The sequence below is a fragment of the Ovis canadensis genome, chromosome X, assembly GCF_042477335.2.
Source record: "Ovis canadensis isolate MfBH-ARS-UI-01 breed Bighorn chromosome X, ARS-UI_OviCan_v2, whole genome shotgun sequence".
Taxonomy (NCBI): domain Eukaryota; kingdom Metazoa; phylum Chordata; class Mammalia; order Artiodactyla; family Bovidae; genus Ovis; species Ovis canadensis.
The window spans coordinates 68,277,906-68,305,626 of NC_091727.1; the positions used below are offsets into that span (position 1 = coordinate 68,277,906).

A 27,721-nucleotide genomic window follows, 5' to 3' on the forward strand; every position below is an offset into this window, starting at 1 on the left:
ATTTTTCTCCTGTCATTGTTATATAGAAAAAATTCTATCCTTTGAATAGACTATAGTATGTTTATTTCTTTATAACATAAGTTAACTTGCCAATTTTTAAAATCAGGATACTGTGATGAACAAAAAAAAAGAAATGATTTCATTTACAATAGTATCAAGAACAATAAAATATCTATGAATGAATTTAACCAAGGAAGTGCAAGACTTGTACACTGAAAACTACAAAACAACATTGAAAGAAATTAAATAAGACCTAAGTAAATAGAAAGGTATCCTGTGTTCCTGTGTGGGAAGATTTAATATTGTTAAAATAGCATTATTGAAAAGATCTAAAGAATCAACAGAACCCTCGTAAAAATCCCAGTGACCTTATTGCAGATATAGAGAAGTTAATTTTAAAATTCATATGTAATAGTAAGGGACTCAGAATAGCTAAAATAATATTTTAAAAGAATGACAAATTTTGAGGACTCATACTTTTCAATTTCTAAACTTACTGCAAAGCAACAGTAAATGAAATAGTGTGATGCTGGCATGGGGAAAGAAATATAGATTAAAGGAATATAATTTAGATTTCAGAAATAAACCCATAGATGTATGATTAGAGTTCAACAGGGGTGCTGAGGCCATTCAATGAGGAAATAGTCTCTTCAACAAATGCTGCTGGGAAAACTGGAGAATCACATGCAAAAGAATGAAGATGTACCCTTACCTCCACACCATATAAAAATTGTAATGAAAATGAATAAAAAACCTAAACATAAGAGCCAAACCTATAAAACTCTTAGATGAAAACCAAAGGCATAAATCTTCATGACTTTGGGTTTGACACTGGTTTCTTAGATAACACCAAAAGTATAAGTAACAAAAGAAAAAAAAAATAGATGAATTGGATTTCATCAAATTTAAAGACTTTTGTGCCTCAATGGGCACTATCAAGAACATGAAAATACAATCCACAAAATGGAAAGAAATATATGAAAATCATATATCAAGTCTAGTATCCAGAATATATAAAGAACTCTTACAACTAAACAACAAAAAAACAATCTTGGGAAAAAGATCTGAATAGATATTTTTCCAAAGAAGAGCTACAAATTGTCAACAAGCAAATGAAAAGATGCTCTATGTCAATATTCATTAAAGGAATGCAAATGAAAACTACAATGAGATACCACTTCACACCCACTAGGATGGCTATAATTTTAAAAAGGAAAATGACAAGTGTTATTGAGGATAGAGAAATTAGAATACTGACACAGTGCTGGTGAGAATGTAAAACACTGCAGTCTCTATAGAAAACAGTTTGGCAGTCCTCAAAAAGTTAGACATAGAATTACCAAACAATCCCATAATTCCACTCTTAGGTGTATACCTAAAAGAATCAAAAGCAGTGTTCAAATAAAAATTTGTATATGAATATTCATAGCAGCACTATTCACAGTAGCCAAAAGGTGAAAATAACCCCAATGTAATCAATTAATGAATGAATACACTGTGTAGTTTATCCATTCAGTGGGATATCATTTAACCACAAAAAGGGATGAAGTACTCATACAAACTTTAACATGAATAAACCTTGAAAATATTCTAAGTGAAAGATTTGTTGTTGTTTAGTCATTAAGTTATGTCCAACTCTGTGACACTGCGGACTATAGCCCACCAGGATCCTCTGTCCAAGGGGTTTCCCAAGCAAGAGTACTGGAGTGGGTTGTCATTTCCTACTCCAAGGAATCTTCCCAACCCAGGGTGAACATGTGTCTCCTGCATTGGCAGACAGATTCTTTATCACGGTGCCACTAGGGAAGCCCCTAAGTGAAAGAGGTCAGCCACAAAAGGCCATTTGTTGTATGATTCTACCAACATAAAATATCCAGAATAGGGAAATCCATAGAGACAGAAAGCAGATTAGTGGTTGCCAGGGGCTGAGGAGAAGGGGAAATAAGGAGTGACTGCTTAATGGGTATGATGTTTCATTCTGGGGTAATAAAAATGTCTAGAACTAGAAAGTGGTGAAGGTTGCACAACACTGTGAATGTTCATATTAAATACCAATGACGACCCTGTATGCAAGACAGGGAAAGAGACACAGATGTGTACAACGGACTTTTGGACTCAGAGGGAGAGGGAGAGGGTGGGATGATTTGGGAGAATGACATTCTAACGTGTATACTATCATGTGAATTGAATCGCCAGTCTATGTCTGACGCAGGATGCAGCATGCTTGGGGCTGGTGCATGGGGATGACCCAGAAAGATGTTATGGGGAGGGAGGTGGGAGGGGGGTTCATGTTTGGGAATGCATGTAAGAATTAAAGATTTTAAAATTTAAAAAATAAAAAACTAAAATAAATAAATAAATAAATAAATACCACTGAACCATATACTTTAAAATGGTGAATTTTATGCTTTATTAATTTTCCCTCAATTTTTTAAAACAGTGAAAAATTCAGCTTTTAAAATTTTCACAGCTTACTGAATTTCAGGAAAGAGTTTGGAATGAAACTTCCCCTGCTTACATTGCTTAACAGACTCAAAACCAATTAGGCAAACTGTTACAGATAAAAATGTAGGAGAAAAAGTCCTGAATTGGGACTCAACCTAGTTCCCAACCTAGCCTGCCACTAATTTGCAGGTGACCTTGATAAAATCCCATCTTTCTGGCCCCCAGTTTCTCCTTCTGTAAAATAACAGTATATGTGGAAGGAGGGGGTCGCTTAATGATCTTTAAGGACCCTTTTATCATGGAAAATTTGATTGCAAGTGAAACATTTGTTCACTGAAAGCAATACCCTGAGTGCTCTGAGAACTTTCCCAATTGTAAAGCTATTATTAGCTTTTCTAAAAACTTGAAAAAAAATTCCTCATCCTGTTCTTATTTACTTCTTAAAATTGGACTCAGTGGGGAAAAGGCCAGGGTGGGATGAATTGAGAGAATAGCACTGAAACATGTACATTACCATATGTAAAACAGATGGCCATTGCAAGTTTGATACTTTAAGCAGCTGGTACTCTGGGACAACCCAGAGGGATACGATGGGGAGGGAGATGGGAGGGGGATTCAGGATGGGGGGACACATGTATACCTGTGGTTGATTCATGTTGATGTATGGCCAAAACCATCACAATATTGTAAAGTAATTATCTTCCGATTAAAATTAATTAAAAATTTTAAACAGTGAAAATCACTTTTCTTCTACAGTTCAATGAGTTTTGATAAACACACATAGTGATATACCCACTACCACAACAATTAAGATACCGAACACTTCCATCACTCAAGAAATTGCCTTGTGCTCTCCCTTTGGAGGCAATCCTTCCCTAATCCCTGGTAACAACAGATCTGTTTTCTGTCCCTATGGATCTGTCTTTTTCAGAATGTCTTATCCTCTTTACAGTTACAAAACACTTTTGGAAAAATAGATCATATAGTAGGATTTATTTAGCTGATCCCCTGTGAACGGACATTTCAATTGTTTCCAATATTTTGCTTCAAAGGCTTTCAGATAATGAGCACTTACTCTGTGCTAGGCCCCATGCTATAAATAAATTTCCTTTATCCATTCCTGTTTATAATCATCCCCATAATGTTACAAGGTACCCACAATTAACTCTGCTTTTCTAAAACAAACAAAAAAACACAAACCCATCTCACCAGAAGTTAAATAACTTGTCCAAATCACATAGCCAATAATTATTATGGACTTGCCCAGTGGCTCAGTGGTAAAGAATCCATCTGCAATGCAGAAGACACAGGAGACCTGGGTTTGATCCCTGGGTCTGATCCCTGGGTCAGGAAGATCAAACCACTTGGAAGACTGTTTAAATTGAACATATTTTTACCATATGATCCAGTAATTATGCTACTTTGTATTTATTAAAGTGAGCTGAAAACTTATGTCCATACAAAAACTTGTACACAGTGTTTATAGCAGATTTATTTATAATTGCCAAAACTTAGAAGCAACCAAGATGTCCCTCAATAGGTGAAGAATAAACACATCATGGTACATCTACACAATAGAATATTCATTTCAGTTCAGTTCAGTCACTCAGTCGTGTCCAACTCTTTGCAACCCCATGAACTGCAGCACGCCAGGCCTCCCTGTCTGTCACCAACTGCCGGAGTCCACACAAACCCGTGTCCACTGAGTCGGTGATGCCATCCAACCATCTCATCCTCTGTCGTCCCCTTCTCCTCCTGCCCTCAATCTTTCCCAGCATCAGGGTCTTTTCGAATGAGTCAGCTCTTCGCACCCGGTGGCCAAAGTACTGGAGTTTCAGCTTCAACATAGAATATTATTCAGCAATAAAAATAAATAAACTATCAAGCCATGAAAATTACTGACCAATATTCTTGCCTGGAGAATCTCATGGACAGAATAGCCTGGCAGACTCAAGTCCATAGGGTCTTAAAGAGTTGGACATGACTGAAGCAACTGAGCACACAGCACAATAATTACAGCAGAGGAAGAGTTCAAACTCAAATCTAAGACACTCTCCTCAATCTCATTAGTACCTCCCCACATTCTGACATGTAAATAAGGCCAGCACTATTGTTCTTTGAAGACAAATAATATTTTAACATAGTTTTTCTTCTTTTTTATGAGTCAGTATTGATACATTATTAACTGAAGTCCATAGTTTACATTGGGGTTCACTCTTCGTTGTACATTCTATGGGTTTTGGCAAATGTATAACGATATAGATCCACCATCACAGTATCATACAGAATAGTTTCACTGCCCTAAAAATTCCCTGTGCTCCACCTGTTCATTCTTCCCTCCCTCACCTCGAATTTCTGGCAATCACTGACCTTTTTACTATTTCCATAGTTTTTACTTTTCCAGAATGTCATATAGTTAGAATACTAGAGCACATATTCTCCCCAAGTTGACTTCTTTCACCTAGAAATAGACATTTAAGGGGTTTGCTGAGGCGTTTATGAGTCTTCCTCATAGACCGATGTGCAAATCTCAAGCAACTGGCTTGTATAAGTGTCATATAAAAGGTTTCTTCTTTTGAGAGCACCAAATCCTCAAATAATGGGTCTTACTTTCCTCCCTCTAGTACTTTCCATAGGAGCTCCTTTTATTTTTTAACTTGGTTTTCAGCAATTTTCATGGCTTGATAGCTCATTTATTTTTATTGCCAAATAATATTCTATTGTGTGGATGTACCATGGTGTGTTTATTCTTCACCTGTTGGATACCTTGATTGCTTCTAAGTTTTGGCAATTATAAATAAATCTGCTATAAACACTTGTGTGCAAGTTTTTGTATGGACATAAGTTTTCAGCTCACTTTGATAAATACAAAGTAGCATAATTACTGGATCATATGGTAAGAATATGTTTAGTTTAAACTGTCAAACTGTCTTCCAAAGTGGTTGTGCTATTTTTCAATTCCATAAGCAATGAACTCGTGTTGTTCCACATCCTAGCCAGCATTTGGTGGTGTCAGTGTTTTGGATTTTTGCCATTCTAATAGGTGTATCTATTATATTATATCGGAGAAGGCAATGGCACCCCCTCCAGTACTCTTGCCTGGAAAATCCCATGGATGGATTATCTCGTTGTATTTTAAAAGCTGATCATTTTGTAGTAAGAAACACATATCCAAAAAATTACCATATAAACCATTTTAAGTGCATTTCAGTAGTGTCAAGTATATTTACACTGTTGTGAAACTGATCTCCAGACCCTTGCAGAACTGAAACTCTATACTCATTAAACAACAGCTCCTCTTTGCTCCGTTCCCCCAGCCCCTGGCAACTATCATTCTATTTTCTATATCTATGAATTTGACTACCGTAGATATTTTGTATAATTGTACTTAAACAGTATTGTCTTTTTGTGACTGGCTTATTTCACTTTGCTGTCAAGGGTCATCAATGTTGTAGCATGTGATGGAATTTCCTTCCTTTTTATATGATGTATAGTGTTACATTGCATGTATATACCACATTTTGCTTATTCATTCATCCATTGATGGACATTTGGGTTGCTTCTACCTCTTGGCTATTGTGAAGAGTACTGTTCTGAACATTGATGTGTACACTGATGTTTTATTTTGCAGTTCCTTCATGATATAAAATATTTGGCATCTTTTCATATGCTTATTTGCCATTGGTATATATTCTGTTCAGATCTTTTACCTGTTTTTAAATTAAGTTGTTTGTTTTCTTATTGTTTAGTTTTTAAAGTTCTTTATATATTTTGGACACTGGTCCTTTAAAAGAAAACATTTCCTCTCAGTCCATGACTTGTCTTTTTATTTTCTTAATAGTGTCTTTCACAAAGCAGAAGTTCTAAGTTTGATAAAGCCCAACTTACTAACTTTTCTTAACGGTTCATGCTTTTGGTGTTGTATCTAAAAAGTCATCACCAAACAATGTCACCTAGATTTTCTTCTTTGTCGTCATCTAGAAGTTTAATAGTTTGCATTTTACATTTTGGTCTATGATGCATTTTGAGTTAATTTTTGAAAAAGATGTAATGCCTGTGTCTAGATTTACTTTTTTGTACATAGATGTCCAATTGTCCCACCAGCAGTTGTTGAAAAGACTATCCTTTCTCCATTGAATTTCCTTTGCTTCTTTGTAAAAGATCGGTAGGCTGTATTTGTGTGTGTGTGTATTCTGTTCTACTCATCTATTTGTGTATTCTTTTGCCAATACCACACTGTCTTGACTACTGTAACCTTATAGTAGGCCTTAAAGTTGGATAGTGTCAGTATTCCAGCTTTGTTCTTCTCCTTTAATAATGTGTTGGCTATTCTATGTCTTTTATCTTCCCATATAAACTTTAGAGTGTTTGTTGATATCACTAAATAACTTACTGAGATTTGACTGAGATTGGGTTAACTCTATACATAAGTTAGGAAGAACCAACATCTTGATATTATTGAGGCTTTCTGTCCATACACGTGGAATATCTCTCCATTTATTTAGATATTTGATTTCTTTCATTGTATCTTTGTTATTTTCCTCATATAGATCAGGCTTCCCTAATAGTTCACCTGGTAAAGAATCCACCTGCAATGTGGGAGACCTGGGTTCAATCCCTGGGTTGGGAAGATGCTCTGGAGAAGGGAACAGCTACCCACTTCAGTATTCTGGTGTGGAGAATTCCATGGACTGTACAGTCCATGGGTCACAAAGAGTCAGACACGACTGAGTGACTTTCACTTCACTTCATATAGATCATATTTTATATATTGTACATATTTTGTTAGGTTTATACATAAGTATTTCATTTTTTGGTGCTAATTTAAATTGTATTTTAACATTCAAGTTCTAGCTTTTTATTGCTGGTATATAAGGAAGCAGTTAACTTTTGTATATTAGCCTGGATCCTACAGCCATGCTATAATCACTCATTATTTCCAAGAAGGTTTTTTGTCATTATTGATTCTTTGGGATTTTCTACATAAACAATCAAGTCATCTGTGAACAAAGATAGTTTTATTTCTTCCTTCCTAATGTCTTTTATTTCCTTTTCTTGTCTTACTGTATTATCTAGAACTTTTCAGTAAAATGATTACTAGAACTGGTGAGAGTGGACATGTGGCTCCTCTTGTTCACCATTTTAGCAGGAAAACATCTAGTTTGTCACCATTAGCAGTGATGTTAGTGGTAGATTTTCAGTAGTTGTTGTTTATCAAATTAAGGAATTCCCCTCTATTCTTAATTTATTAAAAGTTTTTTTAATCAAAAAACAGTGTTAGATTTTGATAAATGCTTTTTCATCACTTATTGGTGTGATTATATGATTTTTCTTCCCTAGCCTGTTCATGGATGTTCTAGCCTGTGATGGAGTACATTAATTGTATTTCAAATGTTGAAAAAGCCTTGTATACTTGGAATAAAACCTACTTGGTTGTGCTGTATAATTCTTTGTATACATTACTGGATTGATTTGCTAATATTTTTGAGGATTCCTGCATCTATGTCCATGAGAGATACTGGTATATAGCTTTCCTTTCTTGGTCTTTGTCTGGTTTTTGTATTAGGATAATGCTAGCCTTATAAAATGGCTTAGGAAGTATTCCCTCTACTTCAATTTTCTGGAAGAGATTGTACAGTTTCTTTCTTAAATGTTTGGTTATATTCACCAGTGAACCAATATAGTCCTGGTGCTTTCTGTTTCAGAAGGTAAATTATTGATTCTACTTCTTCAATAGCTATATAGGCTCTATTACATTTTACATATGGCATTCCATGGCTCTCTAATCTCTAAACAAAGATGACCCCTTCAAATGAAACAGAAAGGAACTTTCTTGTTGTTGGAGGAGGGAGTACATTTCTGCCTTCTATAAAAGGTTCTAACACTTTTCTGTCACATCTGTAACATTATTTCTAGTAGCAATAAAATAAAAAAATAAGTCATAATATAATTAAAATTGTAGGACCTTTCCTGTGCTCAGATGGGGCAAAGGCAACTGTTCACTTCATGGTGTATGACTTGGAACCTATGAAACATGGAACTCTGTTACACAAGAAATCTGAACAGAAAATCACCAGAAAAGTCATAGAACTGAATTTACATTGTATTTTCTTTATTTATGGAAACTTCAGAGGAGCTAGTCACCCCCAGCTTAATAGTTCAACAGCCTAAAATATCCAACTATAAATTTTGGGTCAACACTGAACACTAAGCAGAGACCTTAGTTCAGTGGCCTCATTTAACAGATAAAGAAATGCTTCATATAACATGCTGGAGCTTGAACTCAGGTTTCCTGATGCCAAATCCATTGTTCTTTCTACTGTAGTATTATACACACTGCTTTTGCAGCCCTCCTCAATATCCATACACACAGTACCTACGTCTTAAGACTTTCCAGTACCAATCACACTTGCATCTCATGCAGAGTTTATCACACAGTAGGTACTCACTGTTTGGCCGAATGATGAGGGTGTTCAATTTACTACTGAAGGAGCAGAAATCAGAGTGGAACCCAGGAAAATCAAAGCCAGTTTGGTGGAACTGGTTTTTAAACAGGATTACAAAATAATTCTACGAGAGGAGGCTCTATCAAGAGGAAGAAAGAAAATATATCAACATCACTTTGGTATTTTGAAAAGAAGAAAATTTCAGTGTACTTTCTTCTCTAGACAGAGAAAGATAATGAGTGCAATTTATAAACTGAATCATCCTTGTACTACTTGAAAACTGCATTCCTTTGTAATTAGGATTTTAAAGAAAATTACAATTACAGAAAGCTTGTCTCAAGGATAAGAGTCCTTTTAATTTATTTAATTTTTAATAAATGCTAGACTTCAAGGATAAAATGGGGAGAGATGTGGGGGTGGAGGCTTTCTAGTGGGTTTACATTAAATACCATACATTAGTATGTAAATTACTGTTCTTGCTTAATCTTGTGCCAATCATATAGCTCCAACTTTAAAACCTACGCAATATGGTCTACCATAGCCTTGGCAGAAACAGATCAAAGTAAAAGTAACCTAAGCTCTAGTTTGGTGGAGTATGGTGCAATAAAAGAGCACTAAATTGAGCATTAGCAGCTCTGGGTTGTAGTCCTATCTAGAACATTATTATGTCACCTTAGGCAATTCATGTCTCCTCTAGGCCTTAGTTTTCTCATGTGTAAAATGGTCCTAACAACTTCTAAGGGTCAATGTGAAGATCAAATGAAATAACACAAATAAAGTTTATCAACTGCTCTACGAATTAGAAGTGACATAATGGCTCAGCAGAGCAACCTCATTTACTTCTTCCAAAACTCAAACTGGATTGTTCTTCCAATGATCAAACTGGAATCAAAGGACTGTAACACAGAGTCCAAGGATTACTCATAACAGCTAATATTTATTAAGTACTTATGCCAAGCACTGAACTTTGTATACATTATCTCACATAATATTTACAACATTTAATATTAACAACTAAGACATTCAAGATGGTGGAGGAATAAGACAGGGAGAGTACCTTCCCCTCTTCCTTGCACAAATATATCAAAAATTCATCTGCAAGTGGAACAACTCCTACAGAACAACTTCTGAACACTGTCAGAAGACCTCAGACTTCTAAAAAGGCAAGCCAACCTTCTCAGAATGAGGTAGGGGAAAAAGATAAAGATAAAATAAGAGACGAAGAATTTGGTATGGGGACCTGTGCCTCAGGGAGGGAGTCATGAAGCAGGAAAAGTTTCCACACACTCAGAAAACCGCTCACAGGCAGGGATGGGGAGAGTTTCAGAACCACAGAGGGGAATGCAACAACAGGTGCTTAGAAGGCAAAATGGAGATAACTCACCACAGAGAAGTTAACAGCATTTCTCAGCCAAGAAGTAGTTTATGTGCCCACTGCAGCCAATGGGGGCTGGGCGTGAGGTTCAAGCGTTGAGGTGGGGGGTTAGACCCCAGGGAGAGAACCAGAGTTGACTACTGTGAAGATAGTCTCAGGGGGCTAATACAACACAGCTGAGGGAGTCCAGAGAAAAGCATGGGCCCACCTGACAAGCAAGAGATCATTGTCGCGGGGACCCTCTAATTTTCCACACTCACAGATGGCAGGGCTCCGCTTTCCTGAGTGCCAAAGGTGGGATGACCTGGCTGTGGTCTGTGACTCCAGAGGTAGAAAAGCTAGCACAACTGCAGTTTGCGATACCAGAGAGGGGAACACAAGCTGCTTAAGTGCCAGAGCTGGCATGGGTGCCAGGGGTGGAGGACAGGAGGCCACTATGGTCCCAACCCCAGGGGTCTCAGCTGCCACCAACCTGTGAGAGTCATGGGTCACTGTTCATACCTTCCTGGGAGCCTGAGCAGCTTAGTTCTGCCAAGGAACCCACAACCCAGGGCCAACCTTGCCCTGGGGAAGCACACAACCTGCCTCAGACTGTGGTGACTTCCTGCAGATCTCGGCTGTGGCGGGCACTCCCCACATATCCCAACTGTGTCTGCTGTACCTTTCCCTCTCCCCAGCTCAACTAAGTAAGTGAGCCCCAATAAGCTGCTACTTTCACCCTCTCCTGCCTGGGCAGGCAACAGACACAGGAGGGTGGCCTACAAGCAGAGGCAGGACCAAAACCAAAGTGGACAAACAGGGAGGCTGTGTGAGCAAAGGAGAGACAGGGAAATTGCAGGTGCAGTGGATTAAATCCCCGCAATTAGCCTGACAGTATGGGCTTTGGGGCAATTGTGGACTTTGGGAGCAAGTACAAGCTGGAGTAAGGCAAGATCTGAGACTGAGCTGACACCACACTGCCCACAACAGGTCCAGAGACCTTCCTAGAAATACTGGAGAACTTTCTGTGTAGGCAGATTGACTGGAGCAAACTGTAGTAAGGACACTGTCTTACTACGACTCTGTAATTTTTTTTTTCTTTTTCACATTATTCTAATGGGCTAGCACATTACCCCATAGCACTGTATTTTTACTTTTTTATAACCTTTTTCCTTTTTAAAAAAATCTTATTTTTAAATAAATTCATTTTGTTTCCTATTTTTACAGTACTTTTTAGTTATATTGCATTTTTTCCATGTTTCTGATTTTGTATTCTTGCTAGTTTAGTTTTTAGTATTCATTTTCACTTTTGAGTTTGTTCGTTGGTTTGATTTCTCTCTTCTCTTTTCATTCCTGTTTTTATCTTTTTTTCCTCTTTTTTATCTATTTTTTTCCTCTTTATAAGTGTGTGAGTTTATTTGGCTGTTCTGGGCTGTTGAGCATTACTTTCACCATTAGTCTTGGGGTTTTGTCTTCTGTGCCTGTGAGGTCTCAGTGCTATGGGGTAAAGCCTGAACTCCTGAGGTGGGAGACCTGAATTCAGGACTTTGGACCACCAGAGATCTCCCAATCCCATGGAACACTAATCAGAGAGAGCTCTCCCAAATGCTCCCATCTCAACACTAAGACCAAGCCCCACCCAGAGGCCAGCAAGCTCCAATGCCAGATGCCTCATGTGAAACCTTCAGTAAAACAGGAACACAAACCTTACCATTATCAGACAGGCTGCCCAAAGCCATATCAAGCCCATAGAAACCACAGAACACACTACTGGACACAGAACTGCCATTTAGATAGACAAGATCCAGCTCCATCCACCATAACACAAGCACAAGTCTCCCCAACCAGGAAACCATCACAAGGCACTGGTCTAACCCCATCCATAGGGGGTAGACTCCACAAATAAGAGGAACTATGACCTTCAAGTCTGCAGAAAGGAAACCCCAAACAGGAAATTAAACAAAATGAAAAGACAGAGAAATATGCATCAGATGAAGGAACATGGTAAACACCCACAAGACCAAATAAATGAAGAGCAAATAGGTAGTCTAACTGAAAAAGAATTCAGAATAATGATATTAAAAATGATTCAAAATCTTGTAAATAACATGGAGACACAGATAAATAGACTGGAGCCACAGATCAAGAGGATACAAGAAATGTTTAATAAGGACCTAGAAGAAACAAAGAACAGAAAATCACTGATGATCAACACAGTAACTGAGATTAAAAATATACTACAGGGAATCAATAGCACAATAACTGAGGCAGAAGAATGGATAAGTGAGCTTGAAGATAGAATGGTGGAAATAACTGAAGCAGAGAAGAATAAAGGAAAAAGAGTCAAAAGAAATAAGGACAGTCTCAGAGACTCCTGGGACAACATAAAGCACACTAACAACTGAATTATAGGGATCCAAGAGAAGAACAAAAGGACAGGTATGAGAAAATATTTGAGGTAATTACAGTCAAAAACTTCCCTAACATGGAAAAAGAAATAACCACCCAAGTCCAGGAAGCCCATAGAATCTCATACAGGATAAACCCAAGGAGAAACATGCCAAGACAGATATTATTCAAACTAATGCAAATTAAACACAGTTAAAAATACTAAAAGCAGTGAGGAAAAAGCAACAAATAACATAAAGAGGATCCCCATAAGGCAAACAGTTGATCTTTCAACAGAAGCTTTGCAGGCCAGAAGGGAGTGGCACTGTATACTTAAAATAGTGCAAGGAAAGAAGGTACAACCAAGATTATTCTATTCAACAAGGATCTCACTCAGATTTGAAGGAGAAAACAAAGGTTTTACAGACAAGCAAAAGCTAAGAGAATTCAGCTGTAACAAACTAGCTTTACAGCAAATGCTAAAGGAATTGCTTTAGACAGGAAACACTAGAGAATGGATATATAAACAAGACCCCTATATTGTTGTCTACAAGAGACTCTCAGACCTAGAGACACACAAAAACTGAAAGTGAAGGGCTGGGAAAAGATATTCCATGCAAATAGAAATCAAAAAAAGTCAGGAGAACAAATACTTATATCAAATAAAATACAATTTAAAATAAAGAACATTACAAGAGACAAGGAAAGACACTATAAAATGATAAAAAGATCAATCCAAGAGGAAGATATAACAACTATAAATATATATGCACTCAATACAGGAGTACCTCAATACCTAAGGCTAACAACTATGAAAGGGGACATTGACAGTAACACAATGAGAGGGAAACCCACTCACACCAATGGACAAATCATTCAGACAGAAAGTGAATAAGGAAATACAAGCTTTAAATGATACATTGGACCAGTTCAGTTCAGTTCATTCGCTCAGTCGTGTCCGACTCTTTGCGACACCATGAATCGCAGCACAACAGGCCTCCCTGTCCATCACCAACTCCCGGAATTCACTCAGACTCACGTCCATCGAGTCCGTGATGCCATCCAGCCATCTCATCCTCGGTCATCCCCTTCTCCTCCTGCCCCCAATCCCTCCCAGTATCAGAGTCTTTTCCAATGAGTCAGCTCTTCACATGAGGTGGCCAAAGTACTGGAGTTTCAGCTTCAGCATCATTCCTTCCAAAGAAATCCCAGGGCTGATCTCCTTCAGAATAGACTGGTTGGATCTCCTTGCAGTCCAAGGGACTCTCAAGAGTCTTCTCCAACACCACAGTTCAAAAGCATCAATTCTTCGGCGCTCAGCCTTCTTCACAGTCCAACTCTCACATCCATACATGACTACTGGAAAAACCATAGCCTTGACTAGACAGACCTTAGTCGGCAAAGTAATGTCTCTGTGTTTGAATATGCTGTCTCGGTTGGTCATAACTTTTCTTCCAAGGAGTAAGTGTCTTTTAATTTCATGGCTGCAATCACCATCTGCAGTGATTTTGGAGCCCCCAAAAATAAAGTCAGCCACTCTTTCCACTGTTTCCCCATCTATTTGCCATGAACTGATGGGACCGGATGCCATGATCTTCGTTTTCTGAATGTTGAGCTTTAAACCAACTTTTTCACTCTCCTCTTTCACTTTCATCAAGAGGCTTTTTAGTTCCTCTTCACTTTCTGCCATAAGGGTGGTGTCATCTGCATATCTGAGGTTATTGATATTTCTCCCAGCAATCTTGATTCCAGCTTGTGCTTCTTCCAGCCCAGCATTTCTCATGATGTACTCTGCATATAAGTTAAATAAGCAGGGTGACAATATACAGCCTTGACATACTCCTTTTCCTATTTGGACCTAATTGACATCTACAGCACATCCCAAACCAAAACAGTACATTTCACTTTTTTCTCAAGTGCACAGGAACATTCTCCAGAATAGATCATATCTTGAGCCACAAATCAAGACTTGGTAAATTCAGACAAATTGAAATCATTTCAAAGATCTTTTCTAACCACAAAAACATAAAATTAGATACCAGCTATAGGAAACAAAGTATTAAAAAAAACCCCACAAACACGTGGAGGCTAAACGATATGCTTCTGAATACCTAAAAGGTCAATGAAGAAATCAAAGAGGAAATAAAAAAAATACCTAGAAACAAATGAGAAAGAAAATATGACAACTCAAGACCTATGGGGTGCTGTAAAAGCAGCACTAAGAGGGAAGTATATAACAATACAAGCCTACCTCAAGAAACAAGAGAAACATCAAATAAACAACCCAACCCTACACCTAAAGCAACTAGAAAAAGAAGATCCAAAAACCCCAAAGTTAGTTGTTGTTCAGTTGCTAAGTTGTGTCTGACTATTTGCGACCCCATGGACTGCAGCACACCAAGGCTTTCCTGTTCTTCACCATCTCCCAGAGTTTGCTCAAACTCATGTCAATTGAGTTGGTGATGCCATCAAATCACCTCATTCTCTGTCACCACCTTCTCCTCCTGCCCTCAATCTTTCCCAGCATCAGGGTCTTTTCCAATGAGTGGGCTCTTCACATCAGGTGGCCAAAATATTGGAGCCTCATCTTCAGCATTACTCATTCCAATGAACACTCACAGTTAATTTCCTTTAGGATTGACTGCTTTGATCTCCTTGCTGTCTGTTCAAGGGACTCTCAAGAGTCTTCTTCAGCACCACAGTTCAAAAGTATCAGTTCTTTGGTGCTCAGCCTGCTCTGTGGTCCAACTCTCACATCCATGCATGACTATTGGAAAAACCATAGCTTGGATTTCACAGATGTTTGTTGGCAAAGTGATATCTCTGTTCTTTAGTATGCTCCCTAGGTTTGTCAAAGCTTTTCTTCCAAGGAGCAAGCATCTTTTAATTTCGTGGCTGCAGTCACCATCTGCAGTTATTCTGGAGCCCAAGAAAAGAAAAGCTGCCACTGTTTCTCCATCTATTGGCCATGAAGTGATAGAATCAGATGTCGTGATCTTAATTTTTTGAATATTGAGTTTCAAGCCTGCTTTTTCACTCTCCTATTTCACTCTTGTCAAGAGGCTCTTTAGTTGCTCTTCACTTTTTGCTATTAGAGTGGTGTCATCTGCATATCTAAGGCTGTTGATATTTTGCCCAGCAATCTTGATTCCAGCTTGTTATTCATCCAGCCTAGCATTTTGCATGATGTATTCTGCATGTTAAATAAGCAGGGTGACTATATACAGCCTTATTGTACTCCTTTCCCAATTTTGAAGCAGTCTATTGTTCCACATCTGGTTCTAACTGTTGCTTTTTGACCTGCATACAGGTTTCTCAGGAGACAGGTAAGGAGGTCTGGTATTCCCATCTCTTTAAAAAATTTCCACAGTTTGCTGTGATCCACACAGTCAAAGACTTTAGCATAGTCAATGAGGCAAAAGTAGATGTTTTAAAGATATCGTAAAGACCAGAGCAGATATAAATAAAAAAGAAATGAAGGAGGCAATATCAATGATCAATAAAACTAAAAGCTGGTTCTTTCAGAAGATAAACAAAATCGACAAATCATTAGCTAGACTCATCAAGAAAACAAAAGAGAGAAGACTCAAATCAATAAAATTAAAAATGAAAAAGGAAAAGTCACAAAAGACAGGAATAGAATCATAAGAGACTACTACCTGCAACTTTATGCCAATATAATAGACAACCTCAAAGAAATGCACAAATTCTTACAAAAGTATAACCTTCTAAAACTGAAATAGGAAGAAATAGAAAATATGAACAGTCTAATCACAAGCACAGAATCTGAAACTGTAATAAAGAATCTCTCAACAAACAAATGCTCAAGGCCAGATGGCTTCACAATTTTATGAAAAGTTTAGAGAAGAACTAACACCTATCCTGGTCAAATTCTTCCAGAAAATTTCAGAGGAAGAAAAAACTCCCAAACTCCTTCTATGAGGCCACCATCACCCTGATACCAAAAGCAGACAAATATGCCATAAAAAAGAAAATTACAGACCAATATCACTGATGCCAATACATGCAAAAATTCTCAATAAATTCTAGCAAACAGAATCCAACAACACATTAAAAAGATCATACATCATGATCAAGTAGGCTTTATCCCAGGGATGCAAGCATTCTTCACTATACACAAATCCATTAATGTGATTCACCATATTAACAAATTGAAAAATAAAACCATATGATGGTTTTTATAAAATAAAAACGAACAGATGTAGAGAAAGCTTTGACAAAATTCAATGTCCATTTATGATAAAAATTCTCCAGAAGGTAGGCATAGAGGAATATACCTCCACATATTAAAGACCACATATGACAAAACTACTGCAAACATTATTCTCAACAGTGAAAAACTGAAAGCATTTCTTCTAAGATCAGGAACAAGACAAGGGTGCCCACTCTCACCACTATTACTCAACATAGTTTTGGAAGTCCTAGTCACAGCACTCAGGGAAGAAAAATAAAAGGAATCCAGATTGGAAAAGAAGTAAAACTCTCACTGTTTGCAGATGACATGATACTATACATAGAAAACCCTAAAGATGCCACCAGAAAATTACTAGAGCTAATCAATGAATATAGGAAAGTTGCAGCATATAAAATCAATACACAGAAATCCCTTGTGCCTATACACTAGTTACGAAAAATTGGAAAGAGAAATTAAGGAAACATTCACCATTGCAATAAAAAGAATAAAATACCTAGGAATATACCTACCTAAAGGGACAAAAAAACCTGTATGCAGAAGAGTATAAGACACTGATGAAGGAAATCAAAGACAACATAAACAGTTGAAGAGAGATACCATGTTTGTGGATTGGACGAATCAATATTGTGAAAATGACTATGGTACCGAAAGCAATCTACAGGTTCAATACAAACTCTATGAAACTGCCAATGGTATTTTTCACAAAACTACAACAAAAAATTTCACAATTTGTGCGGAAACACAAAAGACCCCAAAGAGCCAAAGCAATATTGAGAAAGAAAAACAGAGCTGAATGAATCAACTTTCATGACTTCAGACTATACTACAAAGTTACAGTCATCAAGATAGGATGGTACTGGCATAAAAATAGAAATATTGACCAATGGAACAAGATAGAAAGCCCAGAGATAAACCCATGCACCTATGGCACCTTATCTTCCACAAAGGAGGCAAGAATATGCAATAGAGAAAAGACTCTCTTCAATAAATGGTGCTTGGAAAAATGGAGAGCTACAGGTAAAAGAATGAAACTAGAACACCTTCTAATACCATACACAAAAATAAATTCAAAATGGGTTAAATTTTAAATGTAAGCCTTTTTGAAATAATAAAGCTCTTAGAGGAAAACATAGTCAGTAAACTCCTTGACATAAATCACAGCAAGATCCTCTATGATCCATCTCTTAGAGTAACGGAAATAAAAACAAAAATAAACAAATGGGACTTAATGAAACTTACAAGCTTTTGCATAGCAAAGGAAACTATAGAAAAGGTGAACAGACAACGTTCAGAATGGAAGAAAATTATAGAAAATGAAACAATTGACAAAGGATTAATCTCCAAAATATACAACCAGCTCAGTACCAGAAAAACAAACAACCCAATCAAAAATTGGGCTTCAAAAAATTTTAAAAAAATGGGCAGAAGATCTAAGCAGATATTGTTCTAAGACATACAGATGGCTAATAAACACATGAAAAGATGCTCAATATCACTCATTATTAGAAAAATGTGGATCAAAACTACAATGAGGTGTCACTTCACACTGATCAAAATGGCCATCATCAAAAAATCTAGAAATAATAAGTGCTGAAAAGGGTGTGGAGAAAAGGGAACCCTCTTGCACTGTTGGTGGGAATGTAAATTGGTACAGTCACTGTGGAGGACAGAATGGAGATTTCTTAAAAACTAGATATCAAACTACTATATGACCCAACAATCACACTATTGGGCATATATGCTAAGGAAACCATAACTGAAAAACCACGTGTACCCCAATGCTCACTGCAGCATTATTTACAACAGCTAGATATTCAAGCTGGTTTTAGAAAAGGCAGAGGAACCAGAGATCAAATTGCCAACATCCGCTGGATCATGGAAAAAGCAAGAGAGTTCCAGAAAAACATCTATTTCTGCTTGATTGACTATGCCAAAGCCTTTGACTGTGTGGATCACAATAAACTGTGGAAAATTCTGAAAGAGATGGGAATACCAGACCACCTGACCTGCCTCTTGAGAAACCTATATGCAGGTCAGGAAGTAACAGTTAGAAGTGGACATGGAACAGCAGACTGGTTCCTAATAGGAAAAGGAGTGTGTCAAGGCTGTATATTGTCCCCCTGCTTATTTAACTTATATGCAGAGTACATCATGAGAAACGCTGGGCTGGAAGAAGCACAAGCTGGAATCAAGATTGCCAGGAGAAATATCAATAACCTCAGATATGCAGATGACACCACCCTTATGGCAGAAAGTGAAGAGGAACTAAAAAGCCTCTTGATGAAAGTGAAAGAGGAGAGTGAAAAAGTTGGTTTAAAGCTCAACATTCAGAAAACGAAGATCATGGTATCTGGTCCCATCACTTCATGGGAAATAGATGGGGAAACAGTGTCAGACTTGATTTTTGGGGGCTCCAAAATCACTGCAGATGGTGATTGCAGCCATGAAATTAAAAGACACTTACTCCTCGGAAGAAAAGTTATGATCAACCTAGATAGCATATTTAAAAGCAGAGACATTACTTTGCCAACAAAGGTCCGTCTAGTCAAGGCTATGGTTTTCCCAGTGGTCATGTATGGATGCAAGAGTTGGACTGTGAAGAAGGCTGAGCACCAAAGAATTGATGCTTTTGAACTGTGGTGTTGGAGAAGACTCTTGAGAGTCCCTTGGACTGCAAGGAGATCCAACCAGTCTATTCTAAAGGACATCAGCCCTGGGTGTTCTTTGGAAGGAATGATGCTAAAGCTGAACCTCCAGTACTTTGGCCAGCTCATGCGAAGAGTTGACTTATTGGAAAAGACTCTGATGCTAGGAGGGATTGGGGGCAGGAGGAAAAGGGGACGACGGAGGATGAGATGGCTGGATGGCATCACCAACTCAATGGATGTGAGTTTGAGTGAACTCCAGGAAATTGTGGTGGACAGGGAGGCCTGGCGTGCTGCGATTCATGGAGTCTTAGAGAGTTGGACATGACTGAGCGACTGAACTGAACTGAACTGAGGACATGGAAGCAACCTAGATGTCCACCGACAGATGAATGGATAAAGAAATTGTGATACATATATACAATGGAGTAATACTCAACCATAAAAGGGAACACATTTGAGTCAGCTCTAATGAGGTGAATGAACCTATAGCATATTATACAGAGTGAAGTAAGTCAGAACAAGAAAAATAAACATCATGTATTAACACATATACACAGAATCTAGAAAATGACACTAGTGAACCTATTTGCTGGGCAGCTATGGAGACACCGACATAGAAAACAGACTTTTGGACATGATCAGGGAAGGAGAGGGTGGGACGAATTGAGAGAGTAGCACTGAGACATATACATTACCATATGTAAAATAGATAGCCAGTGGGATTCCTGTATGACACAGGGAATCCATACCCAGTGCTTTGTGATAGCCTAAAGGGATGGGATTTGGTGGCAGGCGGGAGAGAGGTTCAGGAGGGAGGGGACATATATATACCTATGGCTGATCCATGTTAACGTATGGCAGAAACCAACACAATATTGTAAAATGATTATCCTCCAATTAAAAGAAATAAACTTTATAAAAGATGATGCTCCAGAAGAAAAGAGCCCAGGAAAGGAAAATAAGTTCATGTAAAACAAAGGAGAGGGGAATTTTCAAAAGAAATATATTGTCAAACGTTCCAAATGTCATGTAGAAGTAATGTAAATATAAATTAAATATGCATAAAAATTGATACATATACAAAATGAAGCCAAAAATTATATATTGTATTTTCTTCTAAATAAAGTCTATTTGTAATAATATTATCAACTATGCAAGAGAAATTACTATTATCCATATTCTACAAAGCAAAATAGTGAGACACATTAAAGAAGCAGCAACATAACTACGGTCCCATAGTAAGCATAACAAAGAGGAATTCAAAGCAACTTATGTTCAAAAGCTTAGGATATACTCTTCTACCTCCATATAGTCTAGACCACAAAAAGGCTTGCTATAATTGTATATATAAACAATACATTTAAGATGCCTCATCCTGGCACCCATGGTCTTCCAAGAAAAGGCTTACACAGTTTACCTTTCCAGTGTCATCTCCCAATATGACTTCCCCTTTCATTTTCCCTTTTCTTCCATATATCACAGGTAGTTCATGTGCCATGGGATTGGTTCCTTCCCATTATTGCGTAAAAAAGTATTCTACTTGAAATAGAAGCCATCTGTATGTCAGGTTCTCATTGTTGTTAACATTTTCCTATATCTGGTATTAAAAACTGCAATTTACATATTTAGCATAGTGAATTTATAGACAAATCCAAACACTCCACCAGCTTCATGTATTCACTTACAGCTCTGTTCCTTAGCTAGTAGCAGGGTTTTTTTTTTTTTTTCAGCTTTCTTTATTTTTTTGTTTTATTTATTTATTAATTTATTATTTAAAAAAATTTTAATATAAATTTATTTATTTTAATTGAAGGCTAATTACTTTACAATATTGTGTTGGTTTTGCCATACAGTTTTAACATAGCTTAGATTGAGGCGACAAGCAGTCAGAGGTAAGAATGTTTGTGTTTACATGCTGTCAGCAAAAGTTATCTACTTCTCTCAGCATGGTAGCTAGGGTCACCTAGCCATCACTCTGAGCCTGTAAGCTAGTTAGATTCTTTGAACCCACCTCTGCTCCACTCCACAAACTTGGAGGGGGAATGAGCAGTATCATACAGTCAGTTTCCCACTTTGTTGGCTACCCACAGCACAGTAACAGGATTATCAGTTTCCTCATAGGGTTCCAGGATACTAAACTCCTGAGTTATGTAGGAATAAAGCCTCTGTGTTGCTTGCCCTTGCTTTCTAGGAATTAAGAAAAATCTGTAAGTAAGTGGGTTGGGTTGGTATGATAAATACCCATTTGAACATAAGAGAAGGAAAATTTTAGCTTCAAAGAAAACATTTACATGATTCAATTAATCCCTCCCCCTTCAACTATATAACTAATCATGATTTGCTGAAAAACACGCTGTAATGATTTAGTGAAGATTAGATAGAGTTCAGAATTGACCTGGGAAATAATTAGGAGGTAGAATTTCATGCTGTCAGTATTTCTAGCATTCTGCCTCAATAAATAGTGACTAACACATCTCAGAAGCTATTCTATTCACTATTATTAATAATCACTAACAATAATTCATTCAGTACATACAATTGACACATAGGATCCAAACAACTTACAAACTTAAGTAAAATTGTGCACCATATACATGCATCCCCTCTCACCAAATTAATATATAGTTTCCCTAGCTCAATAGCTTCTTTTTAAAAATATATTTAAACAAACTTCTTTGTTAACTTCTTAAAACAGATATTTATCAAGTTATTTAGAATCTTTAATCTTCACTTTAATATTGCATATTCTTTTGACAAGTAATGAGTTAAGATATCATATCCTTTATAAAGATGCCAAATTAAGTTAGCTTTCTCTTCATTCAAGAAACTGATTAGCTAAACATTAAATATGACACTAAGAGGAGAAGAGGAAGGCTAAAGATCAGAGTCAGGGCTACAAGAGACAGAACAAGTCTCAGGAGGACAAGAAATAGATTAAGAAAAGTTGAGAGTAAAAGAAAATCAAAGGAAAGAAGATAAGATTAGAGAAAGATATCTAAAGGTAAAGATTCAAGAAAAGCCTATCATTATTTCCTTACTTTTTTCAGAAACACAGAGAGTTTAACTGCTTGTACAAGGTCATAAAAGAGGCAAAACTAGGACCAGAGGTCAAGTATTTTAAGGTAAGTATTTTGACTCCAAGCACTTCACAACTGTAGCTTTCTCTCCTGGTGTGGCTGATCTCTGGAAGCTGAGTTAGGAAAACCTACTCTAACGAACAGATCACAAGTCTAAGAGTAACACTGTTTTTTACTCCCAGAGAATACTATTTATGTTCTTTAGTTCCTCCTACTGTCAAACAGCAATCATGACAACAGGCCCAAAATTCTCATGGAGGATGTGAGGCTAAAGAATAGAAGTGAGAAAGCACTTAGAAAAGAATTATTTCATTCTATTGAGATTCTTTAAGGAGCTGAAATAGAGACAAAAAGCAAACAATTCAGTCTCCACATTACTTGCATTAAATTCAAAATTTAAACAAAACAGAAAGCAAAATGAAAGGTAGATGGCTAAGATAACATGCAGAAAAAACTCATACTGTAAATAGCTGTTCCAAGGTCCCTCCTTGAGACAATTTTTAACCAAGTGCTGTCCAAAAGTGCCACCAGAGACTAGAGAAACTCTATGCATTTTAAAGACCAGTCCAGGTTCGATGCAGGATACAGGCTGCTTGGGGCTGGTGCACTGAGATGACCCAGAGGGATGGTACGGGGAGGGAGGTGGGATGGGGGTTCAGGATGGGGAACACGTGTACACCTGTGATGGATTCATGTTGATGTATGGCAAAACCAATACAATATTGTAAAGTAATTAGCCTCCAATTAAAATAAATAAATTTATATCAAAAAAAATAAAGGCAAGTTCTGTAAACTTTGACAATGGGTGAGACTAAACCAGTATTCTATTCAAGACAATAGGTTCTTGGAAAAGCATCTAGTTAAGAATATGTACATACATGAATATAAACACATATGCATTTTTTCTTTCACATAGCTAGTAGCTACATCAGAATTAGAAGCTATATCAGAACTGGAATTATTATAATCACAGCATTTCAGAGCTTAACAGCACCTTAGCGTTAGTCGTGAACACTGCTACTCAGAATCAGAATTTCTGAGTTGATTTGTTATAAGAGAGATTTATTGTCATCCCTGTAGCACATCTCAACAAGATGGACAATGGGCTGCCCATTCTTACTCCAAGGAAATGGTGCTGCCAGGATATTGACATATTGTATTTAATCATCACAACGAGTTGTCAAGGCAGAAATTATTGACCTATTTTGCAGGTATGAAAACGTTGAGCTCAGCAAGTTTAATTGGCATACCCAAAGGGAAAAGCCAATTAATCAGTCAGATCCCTTCATTTTACAGATAAGTATACATTTCAACTTTGTACTTTGTATCCTGCATGATTGTACATGAACAGTAGCTCTGGGAACAACTCTAAAAGACATATAGTCATCTTTCTGGTGTTAAGTCTACATTCACAGTACTGTTGTGGAATCCGAAGTGTTACAGAGGCTCACAGTAGTATACGGATCCAGGCTTAAATATTCTGAAACACTTATTCTACTTCAATACTCAGCCATGTGCCTGGTCTCATGTTATTTACTGTGTGGGAGTTCACTTCAGTTCAGTCGCTGAGTTGTGTCTGACTCTTTGCAACAACATAGATGGCAGCACACCAGCTTTCTCTGTCCATCACCAACTCCCGGAGCTTACTCAAACACATGTCCATCAAGTCGGTGATACCATCCAACCATCTTATTCTCTGTCATCCCCTTCTCTTTTTGACTTCAATCTTTCCCAGCATCAGGATTTTTTCAAATGAGTAAGTTTTTTGCATTAGGTGGCCAAAGTATTGGAATTTTAGCTTCATTAGCAGTCTTTCTAATGAATACTCAGTACTGATTTCCTTTAGGCTGGACTGGTTGGATCTCCTTGCAGTCCAAGGGACTCTCAAGAGTCTTCTCCAACACCACAGTTCAAAAGCATCAGTTCTTCAGGACTCAGCTTTCTTATAGTCCAATTCTCACATCCATACATGACTACTGGAAAAACCATAGCTTTGACTGGATGGACCTTTGTTGGCAAAGTAATGTCTCTGCTTTTTAATATGCTGCCTAGGTTGGTCATAGCTTTTCTTCCAAGAAGCAAGCATCTTAATTTCATGGCTGTAATCACAATCTGCAGTGATTTTTGAGCCCCCCAAAAATAAAGTATGTCACTGTTTCCATTGTTTTGCCAAGTATTTGCCATGAATTGATGGGACCAGATGCCATGATCTTAGTTTTCTGAATGTTGAGTTTTAAGCCAACCTTTTCACTCTCCTCTTTCACTTTCATCAAGAGGCTTTTTAGCTCCTCCTCACTTTCTGCCATAAGGGTGGTGTCATCTGCATATCTGAGGTTATTGATATTTCTCCCAGCAATCTTGATTCCAGCTTGTGCTTCTTCCAGCCCAACATTTCGCATGATATACTCTGCATATAAGTTAAATAAGCAGGGTGACAATATACAGCCTTGATGAACTCCTTTCCCGATTTGGAACCAGTCTTTTGTTCCATGCCAAGTTCCAACTGTTGCTTTTTGACTTGCATACAGATTTCTCAGGAAGCAGGTAAGGTGGTATGGTATTCCCATCTCTTTCAGAATTGTTCACAGTTTGTTGTGATCCACACAGTCAAAGGCTTTGGCATAGTCAATCAAGCAGAAATAGATGTTTGTCTGGAACTCTCTTGCTTTGTCTATGATCCAAGGGATGTTCCCAATTTGATCTCTGGTTCCTCTGTCTTTTCTAAATGCAGCTTAAACATCTGGAATTTCATAGTTCATGTATTGTTGAAGCCTGGCTTGGAGAATTTTGAGCATTACTTTACTAGTATGTGAGATGAGTGCAAATGTGTGGTACTTTGAACATTCTTTGGCATTGCCTTTCTTAGAGATTGGAATGAGAACTGACCTTTTCCAGTCCTGTGGCCACTGCTGAGTTTTCCAAATTTGCTGGCATATTGAGTGCAGCACTTTTACAGCATCATCTTTCAGGATTTGAAATAGCTCAACTGGAATTCCATCACCTCCACTAGCTTTGTCCATAGTGATGCTTCCTAAGGCCCACTTGACTTCCCATTCCAGGATGTCTGGCTCTAGGTGAGTGATCACACAATTGTGGTTATCTGGGTCACGAAGTTTTTTTTTTTTTTTTTTTTGGATAGTTGTTCTGTGTATTGCCACCTCTTCTTAATGTCTTCTGTTTATGTTAGGTCTACATTGTTTCTGCCCTTTATTGTGCCCATCTTTGCACAAAATGCTCCCTTGGTGTCTCTAATTTTCTCGAAGAGATCTCTAGTCTTTCCCATTCTATTGTTTCCCTCTATTTCTTTGCATTGATCACTTAGGAAGGCTTTCTTATCTCTCCTTGCTATTCTTTGGAACTCTGCATTCAAACGGGTATATCTTTCCTTTTCCATTGCCTTTAGCTTCTCTTCTTCTCTCATCTATTTGTAAGGCCTTCTCAGACAACCATTTTGCCTTTTTGCATTTCTTTCTCTTGGGGATGGTCTTGATCACTGCTTGCTGTACAATGTCATGAACTTCTAACCATAGTTCTTCAGGCACACTGTCTATCAGATCTAATCCCTTGAATCTGTTTGTCACTTCCCTTGTATAATCGTAAGGGGTTGGATTTAGGTTATGCCCTAATGGTCTAGTGGTTTTCCCAACTTTCTTCAATTTCAGTCTGAATTTGGCAATAAGGAGTTCATGATCTGAGCCACAGTCAGCTCCCGGTCTTGTTTTTACTGACTGTTTAGAGCTTCTCCATCGATGGCTACAAAAATATAATCAGTCTGATTCCAGTATTGACCATCTGGTGATGTCCATGTGTAGTCTTCTCTTCTGTTTTTGGAAGAGGGTGTTTTCTATGACCAGTGCTTGCTCTTGGCAAAACTCTGTTAGCCTTTGCCCTGCTTCATTTTGTACTCCAAGGCCAAGTTTCCCTGGTACTCCAGGTATTTCTTGACTTCCTGCTTTTGCATTTAAGTCCCCTATAATGAAAAGGACATCTTTTTTGGGTATTAGTTCTAGAAGAGCTTGTAGGTCTTCATAGAACTGTTCAAGCTTTTTCAGCATTACTGGTTGGGGCATAGACTTAGATTATTGTGATATTGAATGGTTTGCCTTAAACGAAACGAGATCATTCTGTCTTTTTTGAGACACCCAAGTACTGCATTTTGGACTCTTGTTGACACTGAGGGCTACTCCATTTCTTCTTAGGGATTCTTGCCCACAGTAGTAGATATAATGGTCATCTGAGTTAAATACACCCATTCCAGTCCATTTTAGTTCACTGATTCCTAAAATGTCGATGTTCACACTTGCCATCTGCTGTTTGACCACTTCAAATTTATCCTGATTCATGGACCTAACATTCCAGGTTCCTATGCAATATTGTTCTTCACAGCATTGGACTTTACTTCCATCACCAGTTACATCCACAACTGGGTGTTGTTTTTGCTTTGGCTTTGTTTCTTCATTCTTCTGGAGTTATTTCTCCAATGTTTTCCTACAATTGGGCACCTACTGACCTGGGGAATTCATCTTTCAGTGTCTTATCTTTTTGCCTTTTAATACTGTTCATAGGGTTCTCAAGGCAAGAATACTGAAGTGGTTTGCCATTCCCTTCTCCAGTGGACCATGTTTTGTCAGAACTACCCACCATGACCCATCTGTCTTGGGTGGCCCTACACAGCATGGTTCATAGTTTCATTGAATTAAACAAGACTGTGGTCCGTGTGATCAATTTGATTAGTTTTCTGTGATTGTGGTTTTCATTCTGTCTGCCCTCTGAAGGATAAGGATAAGAGTGGGTGGGAGTGGGAGCAGACGAAAGAGAAGCATAGTCCCTGTCCCTGGGGAGCCTCTAGTTTATCTGGGAAAGCTGTGTCTGATGCATGTGAAACAAACAATTTGACAATAATACAAGGTATACTGTATAACTGACACAAAGCCAACATTGCATAACTGAATATATAATTGGCATGAGATAATTAAAGAACAATTAAGACTAAATATATAATTCAGTTCCGTTCAGTTCAGTCGCTCAGTCGTGTCCAACTCTTTGCGACCCCATGAATCGGAACACGCCAGGCCTCCCTGTCCATCACGAACTCTCGGAGTTCACTCAAACTTATGTCCATCGAGTTGGTGATGCCATCCAGCCAT

The 27,721-nt window shown here is 37.8% G+C and overlaps 1 protein-coding gene across 3 annotated transcripts in view; it reads right to left on the reverse strand.

Annotated features, from left to right (window-relative positions):
- NEXMIF (neurite extension and migration factor) overlaps positions 1-27,721 on the reverse strand; it is a 204,595-nt gene that overhangs the window by 92,896 nt on the left and 83,978 nt on the right. The window contains exon 2 of one of the 3 annotated variants that reach the window (XM_070291842.1): positions 8,895-9,030. The exons of the other annotated variants lie outside the window; for them this stretch is intronic. The gene's annotated coding sequence lies outside the window, so the exon portion shown is untranslated. The remainder of the gene's footprint in view (positions 1-8,894; positions 9,031-27,721) is intronic. 3 annotated transcript variants of the gene reach the window in all.